The sequence below is a fragment of the Equus asinus genome, chromosome 7 (assembly GCF_041296235.1).
Source record: "Equus asinus isolate D_3611 breed Donkey chromosome 7, EquAss-T2T_v2, whole genome shotgun sequence".
Classification (NCBI taxonomy): Eukaryota; Metazoa; Chordata; class Mammalia; order Perissodactyla; family Equidae; genus Equus; species Equus asinus.
In genome coordinates this window covers 18,338,811-18,362,319 of record NC_091796.1, presented here as the reverse complement: position 1 = coordinate 18,362,319, position 23,509 = coordinate 18,338,811, and the positions used below count along the sequence as shown (strand labels likewise).

At 45.4% G+C, this 23,509-nt stretch overlaps 1 protein-coding gene across 8 annotated transcripts in view; it reads right to left on the bottom strand.

The window, feature by feature from the left end:
- Positions 1–23,509, bottom strand: part of ALPK2 (alpha kinase 2) — a 119,911-nt gene that overhangs the window by 40,163 nt on the left and 56,239 nt on the right. The gene's annotated exons all lie outside the window — the stretch shown is intronic.

Sequence of the window (23,509 nt, the reverse complement as noted above, 5' to 3'; positions counted from 1 at the left end):
TGAACACGAATCCCCAAACTCTCCCTAGCTGTTACAGACTTCCTGGAGAAATACAAACGTAAGCAACTGTATGTTCCAGAAAACCTTTGGTCAAATTTCCCATTATAAGCCAAAAGCCCCTGACAATCATCTTTTAGCGATTTCTTTATCTCTCTCTCAGGAAAAAAGATGGGAGATAAATTGCACGTTAACTATTTTGATAAAGTAAGTCACAAGAGCTTGTGTGCATCTTATCAGAAAGACAAACTTCACACGATCATGACAAATGAAATATGCAGCGCTTTAAAGTAGCAATGAGCAATTTTTGTTCCCTAAATATAACAGCTTGTTGGTTAATAAATGTTACTAAAGAACAGAGAGATGACTGTCTTTTGAACCTGCCTCTAATAAAGTAATGGGGATATGATTGGTCATCAGCACTGCCAATCACTTCTGTCCCAGGAAAGTTATAAAATCTTGGAATGCCTCCCCCTCTTTAAAACATATGCTCTGTGGCAGGCAAACCATGTCTACAAGGAGCAGGGGATTCAGGACTGCTTAGGTTTTGGGGATGAAAGAGAGAGAGAGAGAGAGAGAAAGACACAGAGAGAAAGGGAGGGAGGGATGGTGGAAGGAAGGAAAGGAAGGAAGGGAGGGAGGGAGAAAGAGAGGGAGGAGGGAATGCGGATTGTGAGGTGTGAACCCATCATGAATCTGAATGTTCTATGACACTGAATATTGTTCAAGGAAGCAGCACTCTCTCTGACTAAATTTTCATCTCTTGAAACTTTTATCTCACTGACTATTTCAATACATATCAAAATTATGCCCAGCCAAGGAGAAGGGCATTGCTACTAAATTTTGGCAAGCGACTCCATCTTTGCCCCCAAGACTCCTGCTCTGGGGCAGCCCCATTCAAATGTGCAGGAGCCAATGAGTGGGCTTAAAGAGGGCAGCAGATAGAGTCTCTCTCCCAGCACCTGACACAGTAGAGCTGAAATGTCCCTGCGCACAGGGCAGCTCTGGGTTCTGAGGCTCGTTTGCATAAATCACTTATGAGAATGCATCTTACTGCCCTGAGGCCAATCCCTTTACCCACTGCCATTGGGAAACAGGACAACCGTGTCACCACCCTCCTTTCCACACAATCCCCAAGGCTGCTTGTGGCCGTCAGTGATTCACCTCTCATTTTCTCCTTAAAGCTATCCTGATGTTCATTAACTTAGAATTTATTGGCGTAAGAGTGCTAACTGACTAAGAAGAAATTTCCTGTGCTATGAACTCCATGAGGACAGAGACCACTCACTGATTCAAGAAACATTTATTGAATGCTTCCAATGTACGAGGGAGTCTCCCAGCTGATGGGGACACAACACAGGCATCTGCAGGAAGCTCCCATTCTGCGCTGTCTTTGAGGTCTGTCACAGCGGTCAGCGCCCAGCAGGTGCTCCATAAGCACTTGGTGGAAGAATGAGTAAGTGAATGAACCACGCACGAGTTGAGACAGCTCCACCCCACCTCACCCATTAAACCTCTACATTTGGCATGGTTTGGACTTTCATCTGCTCCTGACTTTGGGACAACTGTATTTTAAAACAGACTTTTAACCGTAAACAAGGGCACTCCTGGTTCACCTGCTGGTGTTTCTAAAAAGAAAAATGTATTTACTCTCTTTCTATATCTCCCTTTTCCCCCCATCATATTAAAATGGAAAAGGGAAAGCAAGAAAGGTAATTTCTGTGAAATAAGAAGCAAGATTTTTAAAAAGAGTTCAGGAGTTTAATATGCATATGGTTTCACCTCTATACCTGAACATCCATGACACATGTGGAGAATGTACTTTCCATTTGCTATTTTGGTTCAGATTTTTTATAACGAGCTCTAGCTCAAATATACTGAACTATTAAGCAGAGACAGTGTGGGGAGCTTCCTGGTCACGATTTGAGATGTGTAAGGCGACTTTCCAATTAAAAATACCACGACCCTTTCTTGAGCCTTCCTCCCCTGCCTGAATTTCCACTACCTATGTCAGTCCTTTATTTTAAGATCTTGCCATCATCACAACAACATCAGTGCCAACAGACATTCATGGAGTAGCTGCCATGCACAGAATTCTCTGCCAGGCAGTGTACAATTTTTTCCAAAGGGCTCCAGCTAAAAAGCCACTGTTGCTTACTGGGATGGTACCCACTCATTATTGCTTACTACCATATACAAAAAGTAATAGGCTGATACCTAGAAGAGACGATTACCTGGAGTGGTGAAACACAGGACAAGTAAGCTTTGACTAAAATGAGTTTGGTCATTGGAATATATCATCATAGCCATGGTATCAGGCCTTGATTGACAAAATAGCCATGTTTCTATTAAGGTCCTTCCCTCTCTTGCTTTTAAATAAAATCCTACTTTCAAATACCGGAGTGAGGTCCCACATGTCAAGAAATATGGCGAATCCTTCACCATGTAAATTTGTCCACTTGACAAACGTATACCGTGCATCTACTTTCTACCAGGCTCTATTCTGAGCCCCGGGGAAGCATCAGTGAATGTAACATGGACTGCTGGCCTTTTGGAAGTTATATTCAAGCAACAAACCACACGATTGGTCCACTGCTGTTGTGGAATTCCATAAATTTGACTTTAACCAATGGGATTTTCTCCAAGTGGAGCCTTTAACAGCCCAGTCCATACTTGTCAAGTCTTACAGCATCAGATCCAAGGGCAGGCTCCTCAGGTCTCGTTCAGAGGCAGACTCATGAGAAAGGAAAACCACAGACTCGTACCTTGCAAATGAGTCAGACCTTTCTTTCAGGAGATCTCTTAGGTAAGTCATTATGAAAAAACTCCAGCAAATGATTCTCCTCCTGCTCAGCTCTTGTCATCATGGAGTAAGTGGTTAGACTCAGGAGGTTTTGTCATTTTGTTACATAGGAAAATTGTTCTCAGTCAGGTGAAAAGAAGGAGGGTCTGGGGCTCTAAGAGGAAGCCTAGTGTGGTGTATGGAGAGAGGACTCAGAGGACTGGCCATCTGAGTTCAGCTCAATCCAATATTGCATGCATGACACCAGGTAACCTCTTTGGCCTCTCTGAACCTCTGTCTCCTCTTCCAAGGCTAACCACATGCATGTCAGCACCATCTTGTCAAGTGCCTGACACTCCCTGACATCAGTTTCCCTTGTTCTGTGTAAAAAGAAAGTAGTGGTTAAGGCAAAGAGAAAATTGAGCAATGCCAATGAGCAGAATAGTGTACTCTGGGTTTTACATAGGCTTTCTCATTTGACTGGTAAAATAAATCTGAAATACTGATACCATCATCTCTTCTTTATTGATGAGGTAAATAGCCTGGGTCCAATCAGGAGATAGAAACCACACAGCAGGTTCAATAAGGGAAGTTGAATATAAAGAATTGTTAAATGTAATAGAAGAGTAACTATTATCTACAGGGAAATCTACAGTGCTCCAGGGTGAGGGAGAGTACCAAGGAAGGACAGCTTGGAAGGGGCTCAGACCTGGTTGACGAAGGTACAATCAGGCCACCAGATAGCAGAGAAGATTGCAGGTTTACCCAGGCCAGACCTGATCTGGAATTGATGGGCAAGCAATAGAGCACCCTGCCCAGGGAAGGCAGGAAGCAGGCGTCAGCACCGAGTGCACAGGATCGCAGCGGGAGTCTGGGCACTGGCTGGGGCAGAGGCCGAGGCCGTCAGAGTGGGTGGGCCACATGCTGAGAGGAAGGGGAGGGAACAACAGCCCTGTGTATACCGGGCCACGAGTGGAGTCTGGATGTTGGTATAGGCTGAGGCCTTCAGAGGGGGCAGGCCACGCAGCGCTCTGGATTCTGCACAGAGAGGGCTGCAGGAAGGTTACCACTAGGCCAAGGCTACAAGGTCGCAGATGGACCATGTTGTGGGCCCCGTGGCCAGGACAGGTTCTATGGGATGACCACAAACCCATATCACCAACCCCCCAGTGATGCTGAAAATGACAGGCATCCTCTTCCTCCTACAATGTCCTGAGAAAGCTTCACATCGTGCTTACTTTAAAAGAGAAAAGGTACAGGGCCGGCCTGGTGGTGCAGTGGTTAAGTTTGCAAGTTCTGCTTCCTGGCGGCCCGGGATTCGCTGGTTTGGATTCCGGGTGCGGATATGGCACTGATTGGCAAAAAGCCATGCTGTGGTAGGCGTCCCACGTATAAAGTAGAGGAAGATGGGCATGGATGTTAGCTCAGGGCCAGTCTTCCTCAGCAAAAAGAGGAGGACTGGCAGTAGTTAGCTCAGGGCTAATCTTCCTCAAAAAAAAAAAGGGGGGAAAAAGAAAAAAGAAAAAGTTAATGGAATTCTGTTATCACCAAGCGTTACGGAAGGGTGCATCAGTTGTCGAGAGACACTTTGGGTAGAAGACTATAATGGTTCTTATTACATGCAACGTGACCACTTGTTTATTTGTCAGCTCCCTCACAAACTCCAAGGGCAGGGACTCTGCGTTATGCATTTCTGAATTTCCAGAACCTCAGCACATAGTGGGGGCTCAATTAATTTTGAATGAATAAACATATGAATGAGCGCAAGGAGCGGAAAGGGTAAATTAAATTTAGTAACACTTCCAGACTTGTTTTTGAAAGCAGCATGAAGCTTGAAAACTTACACTCCGCTTGCACAGCATTTTCCAACCCCATCTCTACTCAATATGCCTCTGATTCTACAAACACACTGTTTTCATCTGTTGGCCTTTCTAGAAATTCCACCTCCTAAGTGTGTCTGCCATGGATCCCATGGAAAGGTGTGCTGTCTCTTGGTCCAGCCAGTGATGTTCAGGGTTATACTCCATCATTAATGAGAGTGACCTGGATGCCAGCAAAGTGCATGACACTAATTTGAGTCACTAACAATAGAAGGTGGTATGAGCTAAGATCCCTCTTCTCAAATAGCTTATAATCCAGCTGAAGAGACAAGATGTACAGGGAAAAGATAAATAACAATCCCTGACAAGTTGTGCTGGTTGCCAAATGGACGGAACTAAACCAGCAGCACTGCTCCAGGAGAGGAAGGAAGGTCACCACCGAATCTCCTCTTCTGCTCAATGGATGAGATCTCTGCAGTGCAAAAACCAGAGGCTGCGACACTGGGCAATGGGCTGGCTCTGCTTGCCGCCATCTGAGCCAATTAATCACAACAAGCTGGGGATCGCGAAAGGAAGCTTTAATTCGATTAGCCAGCACAATCGGAAGATGAGTGACTAATGTCTCAAAAACCCATCTTAATTACAGAATCTTGAGGCAGTTACATAGGAAAAATGGGCAGTAAGGAGGGAGTTTAGAAATGTTGGCCTTCGGGCATGACGGACTCTAGGGTCCCTCATTGTGCTTTTCTTTTGTCAGTGATGATGAATATCCTACAGGTGTTCTTTCTTCTTAGAGGCCTTCTTATGCCCTGGGAAAATTTATGAAGATTTTTAACAAAGCTATCAGAATACCTCAGCAGGGGTATGTGCACAGGGTTAGAGCCAGAAAATCAGGAAAGCGTGTAGCAATTTATAATGATCACATGGAAGAAGGGCTTTAACTAGGAAAGGGTTATTTAGGGTAATAAGATGGCCTCTCTTATGTTCACTTACAGTTGCACTCAAGTTATATGTATCAATTCTTAAGTAATTCTTGGACATTTCAGTGCGGTCTCAGGAACCTTCTCCACTTGTTAGAGTAGGCAGATATGGTAGACGCTGTTGGCTGACTAACTCAACAGCATCTCCAATCCCCTTCTTCCTTGCTACCTCCAATTAAAGAGGCTGGAAAACCACGTACCCTCCCAGCCTCTTGCGTAGCTAGGCGGGGTCAAGGGGTCAGTTCTGGCTAATGAGGTGTAAGGGGTATTCCACTAAGAGACTTCTGAGGAAGCTTTGCTCTTTATATAGGGTACGGATTTGGTGGGTACCTTGCCTACCTGCTTCTTTCTTCCTCTAATGTAGATGTGATGCCTGGTGCTGCAGCTGTCACCTTCCAGTCATGAGGCAACCAGCACGAGACGAAAAAGTCAACACACTATGACTGGTGGAGCAGAAGGAGAGAAAGGACTTGGGAGCATGCAGGCATCCTTGAGCCACTGGCACGACACAGAGACCTTCTACCTCCAGACTTCTTAAGAAGCGAACAATAGAGCTCCATATGTTTGAGGCCATTGTGAGTTGGTTATTCTGTTAAGTGCAGCTAGAAGCATTCCTAATGGATACAAGAGGAAAATAGATTGCTGAGGGATGAAGGCAAAGCCATGTCAGATCCAACCTGGAGCCCTTCTGAAGGTACTGGGCAGCTTTGGGTAGGGAATGATTTGAGGGACAGTGTCACAAAGGGCAAGGTGTGTGGTTCCTGGAAAGGGAACTCAAGGGGCTGGTCAAATGCCAGGGATCAAAAGGGCCTAGGGCAAGGTGAACTTGAAATAGAGTTGGGGAGGGAAAATGAGGAAATGTGAGAGGATAGATCACGGAAGGAGAGACAGAGATTCTAAAGGCCAAATTCAATGACCCAAGGCCAAGAGAATCAAGTCAGTTAGCTCCTTGCTTCCACTGGGCAGCACTTCCATCTGCCAACATGTCCTCCCATGGAATACTTTTCTTTCTCTAACTTCTTTTTCTTCTTTGATGTTCTTTGAATGTTCTTTCCTCCTTATCTGAACTAAATATAAATAGCACCATGTCCTTCAACGGTTGTCTACACATCATCAATTTCCCCTTGTGGTTCCAGGAATCTTTAAATGGGACCTTCCCCACTCCCCAACCACCCTGGGCTGCTGTAGCCTCGCCCACAGCTAACCTTTCCTAAATATCTGCTGAGCTCTCACTGCAGGCACAGCGTCATAAGGTCGTTCGTCATTCGATAGATCAAATCCATACCACCTGGGGCTGTGAAACTGAAAATAGCCCAGTCCCCAGCCAAAGAAAGCTTAAAGGCAAACTAGAATATTTCAGGAACTTGAGTTTATTTTTAGGAGTTGCTGGGTTGCCCAGAAAGGAGTTTCTTTTAAAGGCTTTGAATGTTAAAATAACACATAATAAAGAGGACACTCAACTAAAATCCCCAATCCTGAAACCTGATCCTGAATACCTCTATTTGACCAGCTCTTCTTCATTCCATTCCCTCCTGGGAGAGAAGAAATCTTCAGCCAGCTGGTGTTATAATTCTGTCCTGATTTCTTGGGAAAGTCATAGAGTTTGTAAAATACCAATTTGATCTCTTACTGGGAGAGGACTGGGTTTCCACGAAGAACAACTTTCCTGGGGCTAAGCGGCTCTGTGCGCTAAGTGGAATCTTTGCCTGGTAGCATGGTGTGAACGAAAGAGCACTAGACCATGAGACAGGAGCTTTATGTGTTTATTGGGCATCTCGGGTGATGTGCGGTGACAAGTAGTAGTTTGCTAATAACAATCACCAGGCCCTATACAGCACTTAACACATCTACATATGTTAAGACAGTTAATGTTTATAAAGTGGCATGGAAGTGTATACCTTTGGGACTTTGGGTTGTGTAATGTTAGGGAGAAATATACCAGCTCTTCCAACACACACGACAGCCTCTTAGTGGCAAGCTCCCAAGTACAATGGGTCGGAAAAGTAGCCGTCTTCCTAGCCTGTGGGCATCTTGTTTTCCTGCATCTGGGAGTTTGCTTGGAGATGAGAAAGAGAGACTTAATGTCCATAAGTGAAACCGGGAGATATGCAAGCATAAGAAAAATGGAGTTGGGAAGGCCAGCAATTTTTCTTGAATTCCACCAGGTGTTTCAAAGTAGTCTTCGGGTTTCTTGCTGTGTCTTGAAGAGACTGGACTTGGATGAGGAGGTGAAGGGAAAGTGGAGTAGGAATGATGGAAAGAGGAGCAGACCTCAGAAAACCCAGGGTTTGGTCCTGGTTCTGCGCTATGTGGAAATGGCTTTGGAGAAGTCACCGGATCTGTCTGAGGCTGTTTCTCCCACAGTAAAGTGAGAGGGTTGGAGAGGATCTCCTGGCCCCAACGGCTCTGGTGTTCTATGACCTGCTGCCATGTAAACAACACAAACATTGAAATGGGGCTTAAACCTCACCTTCCATTTGCAACCAGGTTTTCCGTTGACTCCTAAGGCTTCTAGATCTAATCCTCTCTATTAAGTATTAGAGTCATCAGGAAAAAGGGCACAGCATGTCACTATACGTAGACAGATCCTGAATGAACCACTGGGGGCCTCAGAGAGGGCCAGGGAAGAGACAGTGGGCTGGAGGATGGGTCACCATGGGGCATGGAACCCGTGGATTCTGAGCACTACTCCTGCCTCCCTCATCGCTGCTGCCCCTTCCTCTGTGCAGTAAGTGCCTCATCTTTTTGGTAGACAGCACTGTGTCAGCATATGGGCCCTGAAGCTGATGCTGGAGAGTTCTAGAGGCTCATAGACCTAGTCCAAGCCAATGAAAATCATCACAGCCACATAATGGAAGACCAGTGGCTGTCAGCCCCCAACTTGGCTAATCCTTTTTGGGGTTTAAGAAAGTTATGGCTTCTTTTCCTCAGAAAATCTTGTTTTACCCACACAATTTTGTGTATAATTTCAGGGGCTTCCAGACCCCCTTGAGCCCATCAATCTGCTCCTTAGAGGCCACAGGAGCACAGACTGAATCCCTGATGAGGGTCAAGAGCTGGGGGTGAGAGGCGTGGTGTTTACTTACCGCAGACTGAAACCTCTCTGCAGATTTCAGATGGGATAACCAGGGGGAAAATATTAAACCTTAGTCAGGTTCTAGAAGAGTGTTTTCAAATCAATATTGCTCTTTATAGTTTCTAGAATGTGTGAGCAAAATCAGAACCAAGGTAACAGCAATTACGGTACTACACTGACAATAATACATTATACAAAGCAAGTTCTTGTAAACTTTAGAAACAGGAAGTACTTGCCATGGTGACTACACTACTACTTTGCCTATTCAGCCTGGCTTCAAAGTGTACAGCAATGATGGTATTTGGCACTTGGAAAATCTGAATATACACATAAATATAGGCAGGTTGCCTGTCTCGTAAGGTCATTACCAAAAATGAAGAGAAAATGCAGGCTTGGGGCTTGAAGAGCCCTGATATGGCATATGTCTCTTATAGTGAATAGCAGGACATAGCTATTAGCTATATGCCCTCAGATTTGGCTTAACTAGAAGTTAAGCAGAAAACATCCCCTTAGAGAGCACAGTTCTAGGAGCATCTAGTTACCCAGCAGAGTTACCTAGTTAGATTCAGAGACAGCTTCGTTGAGCAGGAGAAACAAAATTTCCTGGGCTAGTGAGATCCATGAGAGGGAAGACAGGGTTAGGGTTAGTCTTGTTCAACTTGGAGAAAGGCACATAGTAGGTGCTCAAAAAATAGGTCAAACGAGTGAACATCCATCCAGTCTGCTCTTGGTCCAGTGTCCCTTTGTCAAAACAGGCAGGAAGATTTTGCCTCTTCAGCTTCTGGTTCTTTTCTCATTCTCTGTCGAGTTCTCTGTGGAGACATTGCTCTCCTACCTGAAAAATTGCCCAAAGGTCCTGTGCTTTGGTTAATATGTATTTTCTACTAAACTATAACTCTTCTTCATCATTAATAATTTGGTGCTTGGTTGGCCTTGGTCTTCTTTAGATCCAAACTGATGCCATCTGTTCTCTTTTGAGCAGAAAGAGAGAAGCATCTCTTATTTTAACCACAAACAACTGAAGTTCCAGATAGATAATGCCCGGAAGACATCAGCATAATTGCACCAGTGGGCACCAGCCACTGAAGGTGGGGATGTCCAACTGACCGTGGGCACAGAATTCTAAAATTACAATGTGCAGCTGGAGGGTTAAATTTAAAACATCTATCCTTTGAAGATGAAGGAAATCAAGGGCAAGATGGAGAGTGGGGAGGAGCATGGTACAGATTAGACTAGAAATTCAGGGACCTTTTTTGATGGATTCATCAAAATCAACTTTCCTCTTGAGATGGAAGGAAAAAGAACACAGAAAGAACACAAAAAGATTCGCGAAGAAGCTTCCAAGAAGCTGAAGTTGTAGAGGGAACACTTTGAGAACCAAGGAAGAAAGAAAATGTCTGAGATTTAATGCAGTGATTTGAGCTAGGAAAACAAAAGACATGCTGAGCTGATATTGGCACTTACGCTGGGTCGTAAATTCACCCCTATCACTTCTCATATGCATGAGTAAATGCAATCTCTTTATTTTTTCTCTGGAACTGATCTTGTCTTCCTCATGAGCTCCCAATCACATGTAAGCGTTTGGAGGCTGTGCGGAGAATAAGTTCCTCTCTGACTAAGGCTACCTCTGACCAATAAGTGGAACAGTCCTTTAGGGACTGCTCTGCTGCTCTGGAAGCTGGTGTCTTAGCTGCCCACGCTGGTAGATGGGGGCGGGGGTGAAGTCAGGATGTACCTCTCAGCCCTGACTATCACTGCCAGCTTTTTTGTCCCAGTATCTCCTAGGGGATGTTGAGTCCCCTTGTCCACTCTCTCACACACTCCCGGTTTCTGATTGTACAGAGATAAGACTCTGATCTAATAAGAAGAAAGGAATTTAGAAAACTCCTCTCACAACAAAGCTGGACTTTAAAGAGATTGTCCTGCTTAAAGAAAAACAAACACTGTTTCTCTTCCTCTCTTTGCTTTCCTCAGTCCAACCCTAATCACCATCTCCGCCTCACCCACAAGGCGACCCTAGTGTCCCCTGCAGCGTTGAAAGAAGGTCCTAGAGGCAAAAATGGAAAACCAAAAGTTTTTCTGACATTTCCCTGTACACACCATCAGCAACTGCATTAGTTTCCTAGGTCTGCGGAAACAAATGACCACAAACTCGGTGACTTAAAACAACACACATTTATTCTCTCAGTTCTGGAGGTGAGAAGCTTGAAATTCAGGTGTCCCCAGGGCTGTGCTTCCTCTGAAAGCTCTAGAAAAGAACGCCTCCTTGTCTTTTCCAGCTTCTGGAGGCTCCTGCAATCCTTGCCATTCCTTGGTTTGCTGATGAATCTCCGATCTCTGCTTCTCTCTTCACATGGCCATCTTCCTTCTGTGTGAGTCTCTGTGTCCTCTCCTCTCCTTAAAAGGACCCTGGTCATTGGATTTAGGGCCCACCCTAATCCAGCATGACCTCATCTCAACTAATTGCATACACAAAGACACTAGTTCCAAATAAGGTCACATTCTGAGGATCCAAGTAGACATAAATTTGGGGTGACACTATTCAACCCGCTGCAGCAACCCATTCTTTTCCCAAGCTGTCCTACTGGCCCTGCCTCCCCACAGCCTCCGGTTTGCCATCAAACCTCAACAGTGAAGCTTTGTCACTTGACTGGGTGGTGTGGACTTGAGAATAGAGAGCCTTAGAATAATATTCTAGCATCAGGACAATTATAGGGAGGCCGGCTGTCTTCTGGAGCTGCTTCTGGGGCAAGCCGAGTCTGTGGGGAGAGTGGAAATCAGTACAACCAAGAGTCTATCCTTTGTCACTGTCCTGCTTTCACGAAGGCTGGCACCCTGGAGCCCAGTCTCCCAGACCCTGTAATCAACGTCAGCCACTTCAGAACATTATTACAAAGACCAGCCTGTGCCTGAGCTGGATGTCCTCCCACCCGCTGCTGGAGGGGCGGTGACTGAGGAGTTCCTTATGTTTGTTGTCAGATTTAGACCCTGAACAAGAAATGTAAAAGATGAAGGGGTAAACAGTCTCATGATGGTTATTTTCCTACCCAACACTGTCAGTTTGATGGTAAATGTGAAAGCACTTGTTTTTACACCATCACTTAAAAAAAAAAAAGCCCGAAATCTCAATGCAGTATCAAAATACCTGTGCTGACTCAGAAAGATAATTTTTCAAACATCAGCAGAAAGAGGAACTTACAGAATTTGCGATTTTACCTCCTGCCCCGCCCCCACCCCACTCAGCTCTGCAAGAGCGGTGGAGGCAGTAAGAGGGAGGGGGTGGGGGAATATGATTTTTCGTGTTTCTGTCTTGCCTCTTTAACTAGATTTCATTCAGTTCAACAAATAATATTGATAGGCACCGCGTTTGTTCTGGGCACTCATAGATGAATCAGACCCAGCATCCATCTCCACGTGGCTCACAGAGTAACAGCCCAGCTGGGCCAACAAACAGCTATAATACTCAGTAAATGCTGGCAGGAGTAGGAATAGAACATTATGGGAGAAATTCATTCTCCTTCAGGGAGGGGAGAAGGGCTATCAGGGAAAGATCCAGAATCCATTTGTTTGCTGCCTATGCATTTACATTTATGAATTCCTTTATTACTTTTTTCAACAAATACTTGTTGGGGCCAGCCCGGCGGCGTAGCAGTTAAGTGCACATGTTCTGCTTCAGCGGCCTGTGGTTCTCTGGTTCCGATCCTGGGTACGGACCTACACACTGCTTATCAAGCCATGCTGTGGCAGGCATCCCACACACAAAGTAGAGGAAGTTGGGCAAGGATGTTAGCTGAGGGCCAATCTCCCTCAGCAAAAAGAGGAGGATAGGCGGCCGACATTAGCTCAGGTCTAACCTTCCTCAAAAAAACCCCAAATACTTGTTGAAAGCTCTCTATGTGCCAGACCTCATCCTAGCTGCCAGGGAAAGAACATCACCAGCCAGACTCTGTCTTCTTGGAATCTATATTCTCTGTAAGGAGGCAGACAAAGTGAAGGAGGTTAGCAGATGTTCTATAAGGAGAGAAGGTAAAGGAAACGGCAGGAACAAAGGCACTGGGGCAGGCAGGCGCTGAGTCATCCAGGATGACTAGGATGAGGGGTGCATGGGAAGGGAAGGGTGGAAGCAGGGAGTCAAAATAGAGAGAGGCTACAGCCTGGTTATAGAGAGCCCTGCACATCATGCATAGTATTCAGATTTACTCCTATAACAAGAGGGCTGCCAAAGTTTACCAGGAGCTGGGAAGGCGTGGTTGCCATTGTTTTAAACCAGAGCATGACATTCCTAGATTTAGGTTTCAGGAAGATTGTTGCAGTAGCCTGTGGACAACGTCTTAGAAGAGCGAGACACGGGCCCAAGGAGTCTAGAAATAACCCTGTTGCAATGATCCAGATAAGATTATGAAGGCTGCTACGTTAGCGGCTGGAGGGATGGAGAGTGTTGTGGGTTGAATCGTGTCCCCCAAAAGATATGTTCAAGTCCTAACCCCTGGCACCTGTGCATGTGACCTTATTTGAAGACAGAATATTTGCAGATGTGATCAAGTTGAGATGATGTCACACTGGATTAGAGTGGGCCCTAATCCAATGACTGGTGTCTTTATAAGAAGAGGGAAATTTGGACTCAGAGACACCCAGGAAGAGCGCCATGTGACCACAGAGGCAGAGTTTGGAAGGACACAGCTACCAGCATTGCCAGCAACCACCCAGAGGCTAGGAGAGAGGCATGGAATGGCTTCTCCCTCAGAGCCTCCAGAAGGAACTAGCCTTGCCGACACCTTGGTTTCGGACTTCCTCCCTTTAGAACCGTGAGAGAATAAATTTCTGTTGTCTTAAGCCACCCAGTGTGAGAATTTAGCATGGCATCCCTTGGAAACCAATAAAGAGAGGAAGATTCGGACTCAGGAGACACTGCAGAGGCAGAATGGACAGGCCTTGGGGACTGGTTACACACAGGGGTTGAAGACGAGGAGGGCATCAAGCACTACTCTCAGGTTTCCAGCTCAGGGAATTTCACTGCAAGCTCTTCGAGGGATAGAGACACCTGCTTGCTATAACACTTGATACACTAAGTAGGTGCTTAATAAACGTGTTAGCTCAGCTATCATCTCTGGGCTACAACAGAGCTACTGTACAACTTAGTTATATGCATTGAAGTTCTGCAGAAGGTGAAGGCAGTGTGCTCAGGGCTGCCAGGAAGTGCAGATGGGTTCAGAGTCGTGACAGTAGATGTCTGTCACTCCTGTCTCTGACTGCAGGGGCCTGGGGAGGAACACCAGACACCATGGTGGAGTGGAGCTGATGGGTGCCGTGGTTCATTTCTCTCTGTCACCACAGGCCACATCCTGAACTCTGCTCCTCCAGCCTTGATCATAAGACGAACTGCACCACCTCTGAGTGCACCGACCTGGAGGTGCTCCCGCTCCCACCTGATGTGGAGCCCCCTTTCCCAGCAGCCTGCCAAGTGTCTCCAGCCACCGCTTCTCTTGAGGACCCTAAGATCCTCAGGATGAGTATCTCTGACACGTCCATTGGTCCTTCGGATCTGTCACGGGCTAAAAGGCTTCTTTGCCCTCCCTTTTCCCAGAGGTGTGGCAACTTGAGAGATCTGGCTGGCGGTTTTTAACTAGCCTAGTCCGTCCCCCATGGGTGGAGCACCAGCTCAACACGCACGTCGCAGGGCCTGCAGGTGTACTCTTAGCATCTGTCACATTAAAACGACGGGAACCTTCTAATACCACAGAAAACCGGAGATTTGGCTGATCGGAGCCTTTTTGCAGAGAAGATACTCAAAATCGAGGAAGGGAGATGACATCTGATGGGCCCCAGGAGAAGTTGGCTGCTACCTTCCCTCTGTTCCTTCTTCAGTCTTTCCTGCTCTTGCCCCTCTTGATGAAGATAACTGAGAAGAGAAGCTGGGGCGTAAGGTAGCAGCCTTTGGGGTAAATGCAGTTCGTTCGGGCTTGGGGCCACTGCTGCTGCTTTGTACTTTTGGCTTTCTCTAAGTTCAGATCTGTCAGTATCTTTCCAAGCTACTCATCTGAGCTTCTGGGACCTCAGAAAAGCACAGCATAGTAACAATGATAAGGGCCAGGTTTGAACATGGAATTATCATATTCGGCAGCTCAAAACTTCCCTGCTCTCCTTCAATCTTTGTGCTGCCCACTCCAACCCCCATAGGTCCTCCTGACAGCAAGAGAGCAACTGTGGAACCACCACTCAGAAATTCCAGATGGAGAGATGGAGGGTCGTAGTGAGACCCTGAAGCGGGTGTGACACCACCTCACTCCTCTTTCCGTCACCCTGCTGTTAAAGGAATATTACTCCACAGCTGCTTTTCTCCTTCTATTTCCTTCTTGCTCTCTCTCTAGTCAAGTGGATGGAGAGGTTATTCCTCACTGCCTTGGGGGGGATGTGGGGGTGTGAAAAACACCACCAGCCTGTGTTCTAGACTCTCAGCTCTTGGGTATCAAAATGTCTAAAATCTAAGGGGAATTTAGAGGATTTTCAGAACAGTTAGAAGATTCACAGAGGCCTGACACCCCTCCTAAAGCAGCACCGCCTTCACTCCTGATGCTGCTTTGTCTGTCTATAGAGCATCTATCTCTACTGATGTTGCAGGCACGGCTGTTGGTTTGTCGTCCGTCTTCCCCCCCATAGAAGGTAAGTACCCTCAGGGCTGGGACTTTGCTTTTCTCACTGTTGCATCCCCAGCACATATAAAAGGGTCTGATACATAGTAAGTGTTCAATAAATATTTCTTGGATGAACAAGGACCCGGAAAGAGAATTCTGACCAGAGATGGACTTTCCCTGGTGAGAGAAAGATCTGCTGGCCTGGGAGTGAAGGCAGGAAGGAGGGACCTGGGGTGTCTGTGCTCCCAGCATCCAGGTCAGTGCTCTTGCTGGGGAGGCAGCAAGAGCCCTGGGGGACATGGCTGTGTGGCACCCTGCAAGATGGGCCATCAGGCCCCCAGTGTGGCATTGAAAGAGCAGGAGCCACCAGATCTGAGGTCACGTGGGCCAGAGCAATGGCCACCTCTTATCAGTGACCCCAGTAGACCAACAGCACCACTGTTGGTGTGTGGGCAGATTCCACAATTCTGCAGAACAGGGCATGAGGACCTCCAAAGACTCAGGTGAGTGTTTCCCACAGTCCGCAAATGTGTGGTTCAAAATGGCAGAGTTATAGTAATATTTTTTATACTCAAGTGTTAGGCTGGGCTTTATTCCAGCCATCTGTGTTTGTGAAGACCCCGGGTTTTGTTGTGCACACCACATGCCTAAATCCCTTCTCTTGGCAATATGCAGAGCGGTCAGAGGGACAGGGTAAGGACCACGTGGTTATTGCATATATGTAAGAAGCAAGTGAATTTCGGACTAGCGCTTTTGAGGGGGCTGGTTGGAGGTGTCCAAAGGTATTTTGAACATGGCAGGAACATTCTGCCATGTGCCAGGCACTTGGCTGGGTCTCTTCCCATTCCTTAGGCCAGTGATAAGTTCCCCCACCCCCAGGCTCTGGTCTCAACCTTCCTAATATTATCATCTATACTCACCACGTTCCACCCAAACTGGACCTCGCCTTCCCCTACTGTGTCCCCTTCAGCCAATTAATGCTCTAATACGGACACTTTAATTATGACTAATTACATCAGAAGCTTATATGTTTGGGGAAAACTGGTCAGGTCAGAGCCTCTTCTTGTAAACTCTTCTTATCAGTTAGATTCACTCACTATATGAATTTGGAGGTAATTAATCTGCATCCCTTTAAAATATATGTTAAAATTCACAGTTTTATGAGCACAGCAATTGGATTAGGTTAGTGGGATAGCATTGAGGTTCCAATCACATCTGGATACCCACAGTGGCTGAGTCCAACCATTTTTTGATTAATATCATTATTTTCTCCCTTTGTTAACACCTTTGTTAATGTGTGATGTCACAAAAGAGCACAGATAAGCACAGTGGAATTCAGACCATGCAACGCTGTCTGAAGGGAAGGGATGCTCACATGCGACTTTGAGAAGCACTATTTTTACCAACATCATCTGCTCATCGAATTGTTACTATCGAGTCTACCAGCTCTGGAAAAGTCCTCACCGACCAGGTGGCAAATGTATCGATTACCGTCTGGTGGGAAGTTGTAGGCCAGCCTTGTGGACATTCCCAGAGGATGGGAAGGATGTGGCTGGAGCCTGAAGGACCTTCACCATCTCGGCAATGATGCTGAATGTCCAGCTTGGAGGAAAACAGCTGATCCCCTTGCCCCGAGAACAGATCTGATACTGGTCCAGCTATTGGTATATTGTGCTAACTATGAAGGCCATGGACTTATTTTTTTTTTTAACTATTTTTTTAAACCATTCACTGATTTATTTGAATAGGTAATACACACACAAACACAGAGTACAAAATTCACAAAGAATACACTGAAAGGATATAGAATGACAAGTGTCCTCCTACCCCTGCTACCCGGTCACTCAGTCCCCTTCCCCAGAGGCAATCAGAGTTATCAGAGTTTATTTTAGGTCTAAGAAAGTTAAGGAACTCAGACCTAACATGAAATTAGTAAGTTAGGTAATGTCGTGGTTAGGGCCAAGGGTGTGGAGTCAGGCAGACCGCGTTCAAAGCCAGGCGGCACCACCTCCTGACCCACAGTCCAGACAGCAATAGGACTTATCTCACTGGGTTGTTGAGATAATTAAATGAGCAAACCCACTGAAGTCTTAGCACAGTCCCTGGCACAGGTTGACTCTCGGTAAATGTCAGCTATTATTAGCTATCTGGAGATTGCATGTTGTGGAGGAAGGAGGAAGGGAAGGGTGGGGCATATTGAACACTTTCTGGGGAAAGCCTTAAGTCTTTCTTGCTCAAAGTGTGGTCACTAGAAGTCCCTGGGTGCTGGTTAGAAACGCAGGGTCCCAGGCCCGTCCCCAGACCTGCGGAATCAGAAGCTGCGTTCTGACAAGCTCTCCAGCGCCCCACGTGCACGGTAGAGTATGAGAAGCCCTATCCTACACAAGCTCAGGAATCCTGGAGGGAATGGCTGTAGATTTCCTGCCTCTGGGGAGATGGGGATGCTGTTTCTTCGCCTTCAGACTTGAGCCCTTAGACTTCTCATGATGAAAGCTCAAGACAGAAACACTTTTAAAGGAAAAGCCTTTTTCCTCCCATTCCCCAGCTTTCTATTCCACATCTGATTTTCCAAACCCAATAACCTATGACCTCCAAACAACCAGAATGTGCCCTCTTTTGTCCTGTAGCTTGATGGTAACCCAATAGATGTCTTGGGGGCAGGGTGGCATGCTGTTTTTAAAGTGATACAAGAGACACAGTGGAACCTGCCCAACAAGCAGCCGGGCTGCCAGGATGCCAACTGGGACAGCAAGGCCCTGGCAGTGGGGGGCTGCGTTAGTTAGAACTTGTCATTAGAAATAAGGTCTGCATGGGGTGAGGACTGGGAGGCTGGAGGGGCTGATGGGGTGACAATTGCTGCTGTTTGCCACTTGTTCCAAACTGGTAGACCTCGGCTGGGAATACGTGGCATACAGGAAGCAACCCTTTCCTCTAAAATAGAATTACATACTACAATGGTAGATATGTGTCATTTCACATTTGTCAAAACTCATAAAATGTACAACCCCAAGAGTGAATCCTGATGCAAAGATATGGACTCTGGGTGATAACGACGTGTCAGTGTGGGTTCATCGATTGTAACAAATGCACCCCTGTGCATGTGTGGCGGCAGGGGCATGGGAGCTCTGTACCTCCCACTCAATTTTGCTGTGAACCTAAAACTCCTCTAAAAAAGAAAGTCTATTTTTTAAAAAAGAGAGAGCAAATAACAGTTTGTCCCTGGATCAGCTGTAGAAGAGAAAAGAAAACCAAGGCTGAGGCCTGGGGCAGCACGCTTTTTAAAAATCAAAATTACAGCAGAAATAACTTAGAGCTGGGCTGTCCAATCTAGAAGACTTTAGCCACATGTGGCTAGTGACCGCTTGAAATGTGTCTAATGCAACTAGGAAGGAATTGAATTTTAAATTTTATTGAATTTTAGTTAATTTACATATAAGCTTTAAAACTGACATGTGTGATTCAATTAGGAAAAACTTTAAGTAGGTTTGGAACAATTTGGGTATGTGAATCTACTCTTTCAGCTGTTAATTTCATGAAACTCAATACAGATCAAGTATTTCCACTAAATAGTGAGCGTCCAAATTGAGATATGCTGTAAGTGTAAAATACACACTGGATTTTAAAGACTTAATACCACAAAAAAGAATGTAAAATATCTCAATAACTTTTACATGAATTATATGTTGAAATAATATTTTGCTTATATTGAGTTAATAAAATATATTATTAAAGTTTACTTCACCTGTGTCTTTGAAACTTTTTTTAAAACGTGGCTTCCCCCAAAATTAAAATTACTTATGTGGCTTACCCTCATACACTGCTGGCGGAAGTGTAGAAAAGTGCAGCTACTTTGAAAAACAGTATGGAGGTTCTTCAAAAGGTTAGACAGAGTTACCCAGCAATTCCACCCAAGAGAATTGAAAACATATGTCCACGTAAAAACCTGTACACAAATGTTCATAGCTGCATGATTCATAATAGCTACAAAGTGGAAACAGCTCAAATGTCCATCCACTGATGAATGGATAAAAATAATTGTGGTATATCTATACAATATAATATTATTCAGCCATAGCACGGAATGAAGTATTAATAGATGCTCCGATATGGATGACCCTTGAAAATATTACGTTAAGTGAAAGGAGGCAGACACACAAAAGCCACATATTGTATGACTTCATTTATATGAAATGTCAAGAATAGGCAATCTTCTAGAGACAGAGAGTAGATTAGGGTTTGCCAGGGGCTGGAGGTGGGGGGTGTGGCGGAGAGAAGAATAAGAAGTAATTGCTAATGAGTGTGGGTTTCTTTTGGGGATGATAAAAATGTTCTGGAATTAAAGAGTGGTGATGGTTGCACAACTTGTGGACACTTACAAAAAACTACATATGTGACTTGCATTAAATTCCTATTGGACAGTGCTGATTTAGATGACATAACTGTTTCTTGCCCAGCTGACACTGGTGAAGGTACAGAATTTAGCCAGAGCTAATCAACATGGGGTGATTTTTGCTACCCCCCACCCCAACCCGAGAGACATTTGGCAATGTCTGGAGAGATATTCTTGGTTGGCAACTAAGGTGGGGGGAGAGGAAGAGATTGCTACTGTCCAGAGGTGCTGCTAAATATCCTACAATGCACAGGACAGCTGCCCGTAACAAAGAATTATCCTGCCGCAAATGTGAGCAGTGTTGAGTTTGAGAAGCCCTGATCTAGAGGCTTCCTGCTCAGAGGTTCCCTGTCTCCTTTGCACCATTTCCGCCTCTTCAACTGCCCTGAGGTTAGACGGTACATTCTGGGTGCGGCCTTCCCCGAACGCTTTCTCCGAGAGTCCAGCCACACACACGTATTCACGGGCCAGGACCTCCTCCGGACCCCGGTAGCCTCGTGGACTTGGAGACATGGTAGGCAGAGCTCTGAAAGGGCCCAGGGGTTCTCCAGTAGATTAGCTGTGGAGTCCATGCCTCTGTCCTTACTCTCTGAGGCTTCCTGGGTTCCAAAATGTTATACTTACTTTAAATTAAGCTGGCCTCATTTTGGGTAGATTGCCATTTTTCTTGTTGTTTTCTCGGCCACATCATATTTTCTAAGCCGAGACAAGTGGAATTTGCAAAGCCTGTATCATGAATGGGCTCCTTCTGTGATGCCTGAAGTAAAAACCTGAAGAAGGATATCACCGAAGTACCTTTGAGGTAGTTTGTTTTTAAATTACCCTTTCCATCTATATTAGTTTCTTATGGCTGCTGTAACAAATTACCATAAACTTAGTCACTTAAAACAATGCAAACTTATTATCTTACAGTTCTAGAAGTCAGAAGTCCAACATGGATCTCACTGGGCTGAAATCAAGGTATCAGAAGGGCTGCATTCCTTCTGGAGCCCCTAGAGGAGAATTCCCTTGCCATTTCCAGCTGCTATAGGCTGTCTGCATTCCTTGACTCATGGCCCCTTCTTCCATCTTCAAAGCCAACAGCATAGCATCTTCAAATCTCTCTGACGCTGACTCCCCTCCTTTCCTCTTTCACTTAGAAGGACCTCTGTGACTACATTTGGACTACTGGATAATCCAGAGCAATCTCTCCATCTCAAAACTCTTAATTTAATCACATCTGCAAAGTTTCTTTTGCCATGTAGGGTGACATATTCACAGGTTCTAGGGACTAGGGCATGGAGCTAATCTTCAGGGGGGAATTGTTTTGCCTACCATAATATTAAACAGGCATGGGCAATCTGCTAGATGGTCCCTCAGCCAGCATTCTGCCGCCCTCATTCCATAGGGAGAAGAAATTGAGCATATCTGCTTTTTTAGAATTGTGGGACTTTCCTAATTTGAGTTTTGAGGTAGTTGAATGATGACTTTCCAGATCCTAATTCTCAACTTACGCCCCAAAATGGTCAGTGAGAGATTTATAAACTACTTGTTATGGGCTGAATTGTGCCCCACCTCTTATAAGTCATATATTGAAGCCCTAACCACAGGACCTCAGAATGTGACTGCATGTGGAGATGGGGCCTTTAAAGAGGTGATTAAGGTAAAATGAGGGCATTAGGGTGAGCCTTAATCCAAAGTAGTTGGTGTCATAAGAAGAGATTAGGACACAGAGAGATACATGAGACACGTGCTCCCAGAGAGAGACGACCACGTGAACACAGTGAGAAGATGGCCATTGCAAGCCAAGGAGAAAGGCCTGAGAAGAAACCCACTCCGCCGACCCCTTGATCTTGGACTTCCAGCCTCCAGAACTGTGAGAAAATAAATTTCTGTTGTTTAAGCCCCCCAGTCTGTGGTATTTCATTATGGTAACCCCAGTAAACTAAAACACTACTTTTCCCTATTTATATCTTTGTATAGTTTAAAATGAATTATTACAATTCCAATCTTTTCATATGATTTTGGTTTACAAAGTTCCTGGAGTTCTTGTCACACTTGCTGAGTGGAAATCCCCTTTCACAAGTGAGCTTATCAGATCACACGCTGACGTTCAACTCAACATTTATTGAGCTCTTATTTGTTGCTGTGTGTGCTCAATAAAGTTCACCACTGGCCCATAAGGAATTTACCATCTAGCAGTGCAGACAAATCAGTACACTGTCAAGCTGGTCCAGTGTAACTTACAGTAAAGATGCTACAGTCAGTAAAATGAGGAGCTATAGGACTTGCAGCAGAGGGAGTGAACCAGGACTGGATGGTCATGTGGAGATTAGAATCCTGAAAGCATTGAGAAATAAGTGACTTTCAAACCCTGAGCCTTAAAGAATGGGCCAGACTCCTTCAGGGCCAACCGTTTAAAGAGAGTGCCCCTAGTGTTCCAGGGGATGGGAGATTCAAGCTTAACTGGAGGCTTTAGGAAATTGTCTTAATTTGAGTTCCCCTCAAAGAACAGACCCTGAGCCAAGAACGTGGATGCAGCTAGTTTAGTTGGGAGGTGACCCCGGGAAGAAGGGAGAGAGAAGACTGTGAGACAGGGAAGAGAAGGCAGCCAGGACATTAATGAACATGTTGCTGCTGTGGACAACAGGGGCCGGATCCCACGGGGGCTCTCGAAGAAACTGTGTGACACAAGCCTTAGAATCATTCCACGGGAAGGTGGGGAGACTGAGACATGATCTACCAGCTCCTACCCACCATTGGTTGAGGTTTTCCTGCTTCCAGCTACACTCTCGTGTGTGGAAAAACAACTTCCCAGGTCATGAAGAAACTCCTCAGGCAGTGGGAAGCTGTCGGGTGCTGGCAACTGCCTTCACCTCACCTGCAACTGCACCCAGGCGGACCGAGGATCTATGGGGGAGGGCGTCATCTGCATCTGCCGCCAGAACAATTTGATAATTTCATCAACAATCTGGATGTTGGAGCCAATCACTGGGGTTCTTTTACCTAAATGATTCTGACTCCGCCCTCAGTCAAAATTCAGTGGCCCTCGTAATCACCAGCTTCAGTTTGTGCTGTGTTGATCTGATTTTCTTAGGGAATCTGAATTCCAGTTTTGTCACTTAAAATAAATGTACTGTGGGCATTTTAATTAACCTCTTTGAGCCTTGTGGGCCAGCTCACAATTTTGTTATATGGATTAAAGGACATACCAAATGTAGGGCATTAATATAGTACTTGGAACATGCAAACACTTAGTAATTGGGTATTACTTTTGCAGGTGGTGACAACACTTCTGTTTCTCCCTACAATAGGTGCAAACTTTTGACCAGGTATAGAAGTTGAGATGATGATCTGAAAGCGTACCTCTAAGACAGGTTCATCTTTGGGCTTCTAACTACATAACTGACTGGTAGGACTTGTTACTTATTACTTAGTTTTGGTAAATAACAATTTCATTTCAGAAAAATGCCTCACTAAAGTGTCATGCAATGAAAACAAAAATATCAATATCATCATTCATAAGAATTCACAGCCTCCCAGTGAATATGTGAATCTCTGGTATAGATGAGGTACAAATGGAAGCTGTTTTAGACTATAGGGATGCTTTTTAGTAATTTACTACATTAGTGTGCCAAATGGCTCCCAAACTACCTGGGGCTGTGAATTCTGAGGGTGACTTTATGTCTTAGCTTGGACTGCCATAACCAAATACCATGGACTGCGGGGCTTAAAGAAAAGAAATTTATTTCTCATAGTTCTGGAGAACCAATTCAGTTCCAAGTGAGAGTTCTCCTCCTGGCTTGCATATGGCTGCCTTCTCGTGTCTTTGCATGGCAGAGAGAGAGCTGCA